The following is a 5,310-nucleotide window of genomic DNA, read 5'->3' as shown; positions in this document are numbered from 1 at the left end:
ATTTGCATTCTTCTACATGCTGACCTCCAATTGAACCAGCACCATTTGCTCAAAATCCTATCTTTTGTCCATTGGATGGTTTTGGCTCTTTGTAAAAAATCAAGTGACTATAGATGTGTGGGTTGATTTCTGGATCTTCAATTTTATCCCACTGCTCTATCTGCCTGTCTCTGTACCAATACCATACAGTTTTTATGATTATTGCTCTCTAATACTGCTTGAGCTCAGGGATAGTGATTCCCCAGGAAGTTCTTTTATTGTTGAAGATAGTTTTAGCTATCCAGGGTGTTTTGTGATTCCAGGTGAATTTGCAAATTATTGCATCTAACTCTATGAAGAACTGGACTGGAATTTTGATGGGGACTGCATTGAATCTCTAGTTCACTTTTGGTAAAATGGACATTTTTTTACTATATTAATCCTGCCAATCCATGAGCATGGGAGATCTTTCCATCTTCTGAGATCCTCTTCAATTTCTTTCTTCAGAGACTTGAAGTTCTTATCATACAGATCTTTCACTTGCTTGATTAAAGTGACACCGAGGTATTTTATAATATTTGGGAATATTATGAAAGGTGTCATTTCCCTAATTTCTGTCTCAACTTGTTTATCTTTTGTGTAGCGGAAGGCTACTGATTTGTTTGTGTTAATTGTACACCCAGCCACTTTGCTGAAGTTGTTTACCAGGTTTAGTAGTTCTCTGGTAGAATTTCTGGGGTCACTTAAATATACTATCATATCATCTGATATTTTGACTTCTTTCTTTCCAATCTGTATCCCTTTGACCTCATTTTGTTGTCTGATTGCTCTGGCTAGAACTTCAAGAACTATATTGAATAAGTAGGAAGAGAGTGGGCGGCCTTGTCTAGTCCCTGATTTTAGTGGATTGCTTCAAGTTTCTCTCCATTTAGTTTAATGTTAGCTACTGCTTTGTTGTATATGGCTTTTACTATGTTTAGGTATGGGCCTTGATTTCCTGTTCTTTCCAGGATTTTTATTATGAAGGGGGTGTTGAATTTTGTCAAATGCTTTCTCAGCATCTAATGAAATGATCACGTACTTCTTATCTTTCAGTTTGTTTATATAGTGGATTACATTGATGGTTTTCCATATATTAAACCATCCCTGCATCCCTGGGATGAAGCCTACCTGATCATGATGGATGATTGTTTTGATTTGCTCTTGGATTCTGTTTGCAAGTATTTTATTGAGCGTTTTGGCATCAATATTCATAAGGGAAATTGGTGTAAAGTTCTCTTTTGTGGTTGGATCTTTGTTTGGTTTAGGTATAAAAGTAATTGTGGCTTCACAGAATGAATTCTGTAGTGCTCTGTTTCAATTTTGTGGAATAGTTTGGACAGTATTGGTATGAGGTCTTCTATGAAGGTCTAATAGAATTCTGCAATGAACCCATCTGGACCTGGGCTCTTTTTGGTTGGGAGACTTTTTATTACTGTTTCTATTTCTTCAGGAGTTATGGGGTTATTTAGATGGTTTATCTGTTCCTGATTTAACTTTGGTACCTGGTATCTGTCTAGGAAATTGTCCATTTCCTGCAGATTTTCAAGTTTTGTTGAATATAGGCTTTTATAGTAGGATCTGATGATTTTTTTAATTTCCTCTGATTCTGTTGTTATGTCTTCCTTTTCATGTCTGAGTTTGTTAATTTGGACACACTCTCTGTGCCCTATGGTTAGTCTGACTAAGGGTTTATCTATCTTGTTGATTTTCTCAATGAACCAGCTTTTGGTTCTGTTAATTCTTTGTATAGTCCTTTGTGTTTCTACTTGATTGATTTCAGCCCTGAATTTGATCATTTCCTGCCTTCTACTCCTTCTGGTTGAATTTGCTTTTTTTTTGTTCTAGAGCTTTTTGGTGTGCTGTCAAGCTGCTGATATATGCTCTCTCCTGTTTCTCTCTGCAGGCACTCGGAGCTATGAGTTTTCCTCTTTTATTGGAAACTTTCATTGTTTCCAATAAGTTTGGGTATGTTTTACCTTCATTTTAAATAAATTCTAGGAAATGTTTAATTTCTTTCTTTATTTCTTCCTTAACCAGGTTATCGTTGAGTAGAGCATTGCTCAACTTCCATGTATATGTGGGCGTTCTTTCCTTATTGTTATTGAAGACCAGCCTTAGCCCGTGGTGGTCTCATAGGACACATGGGATTATTTCTATGTTTCTGTATCTTTGAGGTCTATTTTGTGACTGATTATGTGGTCAATTTTGGAGAACATACCATGAGGTGGTGAGAAGAAGGAATATCCTTTTGTTGTATGGTAGAATAGTCTATAAATATCTGTTATGTCCACTTGGTTCATAACTTCTGTTAGTCTGTCTATGTCTGTTTAATTTCTGTTTCCATGATCTGTCCATTGATTACAGTGGGTGTTGAAATCTCCTACTATTATTGTGTGAGGTGCAATGTGTGCTTTGAGCTTTAACAAGGTGCTTTTATGTATGTAGGTGCCCTTGTATTTGGAGCATAGATATTTAGGATTGAGAGCTCATCTTGGTGTATTTTTTCTTTGATGAATATGAAGTGTCCTTTCTTGTCTTTTTTGGTGACTTTTGGTTGAAAGTCAACTTTATTCACTATTAGAATGACTACTTCAGCTTGATTCTTCAGACCATTTGATTGGAAAGTTGTTTTCCAGCCTTTTACGCTGAGATAGTGTCTGTCTCTCTCTCTGTGTAGTACGCTGAGATAGTGTCTGTCTTTCTCTCTCTGTAGTGTGTTTCCTGTAGGTTGATAAATGCTAGGTCCTCATTATGTATCCCGTTTGTTAATCTGTGTCTTTTTATTGGAGAATTGAGTCTATTGATGTTGAGCGATATTAAGGAATAGTGATTGTTGCTTCCTGGTATCTTTGCATTTGAGGGTGAGATTATCTTTGTGCTTTTCTTCTCTTTGTTTTGTTGCCAAGACGATTAGTTTCTTGCTTTTTCTAGGGTGTAGCTTGCCTCCTTGTGTTGGGCTTTACCATTTATTATCCTTTGTAAGGCTGGATTTGTAGAAAGATATTGTGTCAATTTGGTTTTGTCATGGAATATCTTGGTTTCTCCATCTTGTTAATTGAGAGTTTTGCTGGATACAGTAACCTGGGCTGGCATTTGTGTTCTCGTGGGGTCTATACAACATCTGTCCAGGATCTTCTGGCTTTCATAGTCTCTGGTGAGAAGTCTGATGTAATTCTGATAGGTCTGCCTTTATATGTTACTTGACCTTTTTCCCTTACTGCTTTTAATATTCTTTCTTTGTTTTGTGCATTTGGTGTTTTAAATATTATGTGACGAATGAGGAGTTTCTTTTCTGGTCCAGCCTATTAGGAGTTCTGTAGGCTTCTTGTGTGTTCATGGGCATCTCTTTCTTTAGGTTAGGGAACTTTTCTTCTATAATTTTGTTGAATATATTTACTGGCCCTTTAAGTTGGGAGTCTTCACTGTCTTCTATACCTATTATCCTTAGGTTTGATCTTCTCATTGTGTCCTGGATTTCCTATATGTTTTAGGCTAGGAGCTTTTTGTGTTTTACATTATCTTTGACAGTTGTGTTGATGTTTTCTATGGAATCTTCTACTCCTGAGATTCTCTCTTCTATACCTTTATTCTGTTGGTGATGCTCACATCTATAACTCCTGATCTCTTCCCTAGATTTTCTATTTCCAGGGTTGTCTCCCTTTGTGCTTTCTTTATTGTTTCTAGTTCCATTTTTAACTCCTGGATGGTTTCCTTCCTTTCCTTCTCCTGTTTTGTTGTTTTTCCAGTAGTTCTTTAAGGGACTTTTGTGTTTCCTCGTTAAGGGCTTCTAGTTGTTTACTTGTGTTTTCTGTATTTCCTAAAGCAACTTATTTATGATCTTCTTAATGTCCTCCATCATCATGATAAAATGTGATTTTAAATCTAGATCTTGCTTTTCTGGTGTGTTTGGATATCAAGTGTTTGCTTCAATGGGAGAATTCGGCTCCGATGGTGCCAAGTGGTCTTGGTTTCTGTTGCTTGGGTTCCTGTGCTTGCCTCTTGCCATCAGGTTGTCTCTGGTGTTAGCTTGTCTTGCTGTTTCTGACAATGGCTTGGCCGTCCTGTGAGTCTGTGTATCAGGACTGCTGTAGACCTGTTTTCCTGTTTCTTTCCCCCAGTTATGGGAACAGAGTGTCATGCTCTCAGTCGTGTAGTCATTCCTCCCTGCAGGTGGGAACCAGAGGGGTCCTGCCCCTACTTCTTCTAGGTCCCTGTGAGGGGTAGAGGGGCCCAGATGGCACAAGGCATTTCCTCTTGAGTGAGGAATGTGGGCAGAGAGTATTCTCCTCTGGCTTCCCAGGAGTGTCTGCCCCTCTGAAGGTCTAGCTCCCACCCCCACAGGATTTGGGTACACGGAGCTGTTTGACTGGTTCAGTTCAGATCCGGGTGCAGTCTGGATCATGGGGCTCCTGCACCTTGACTGCTCCTATATTCCTGTGTCCAGAGGCAATATGCAGTTTCTTCTTGGGCCAGGGATGTGGGCAAAGGTGGGCAGAAGTGGCAGTCTCTCCTGCCCTACAGTCTCAGGATTGCCTACACTTCTGGGTGATCAGCTCTCTCTCCCACAGGGTTTGGGACCAGGGAGCTGTGGGCCAGGATCAGCAAGGTTTGGGTGCCAGCTAGAAACTGGTGTCCTGTATTCCTTTAAGGGAATTATTCATGTCCTTCTTAATGCCCTACGTCATCATCATAAATTATGAATTTTAATCTAAATCTTTCTGTTCTGGTGTGTTTCAATAGCCAGTATTTGCTTTGTTGGGAAATCTGGGCCCTGGTGATGCCAAGTAGTCTTGGTTTCTGTTGCTTAGGTTCCTGTGCTTGCCTCTCGCCATCAGGTTGTCTCTGGTGTTGTCTTGTCTTGCTAATTCTGAAAGTGACTTGGCCCTCTTGCATGCCTGTGTGTCAGCACTCCTGTAGACCTGTTTTCTTTGAGCCAGATCTGGGAACAGAGAGCTATGTGTGTGTAGGCACTCCTCCTGATTGGCTTTCAGCTCTTGGTGCAGGCAGAAACACAAAAGGTCCTGCCCCTGACTGCTCTTAGGTCCCTGTGCCCAGAGGGCACAGATGGCACTAAGTGATTACCTCTTGGGTCAGGATTGTGGGCCAAAAGTGTTTGCCTCCTCTGTGTTCTCAGGAGTGTCCACATTTCTGAGGGTCCAGCTTTTTCCCTCATGTGCTTTGGGTGCAGGGAGCAGAGTCGGAGTTATTGCAGTAGTTGTGGCTGCAGTAAATCTTCCATGGTGTCTTCAAAAAACCTATCCCTTCATCCTCTGCTACTTTCTTTTTTTT

The sequence above is a fragment of the Rattus norvegicus genome, chromosome 1 (genome assembly GCF_036323735.1).
Source record: "Rattus norvegicus strain BN/NHsdMcwi chromosome 1, GRCr8, whole genome shotgun sequence".
NCBI classification, from domain to species: Eukaryota; Metazoa; Chordata; class Mammalia; order Rodentia; family Muridae; genus Rattus; species Rattus norvegicus.
Note: the sequence above shows the minus strand (reverse complement) of the source record.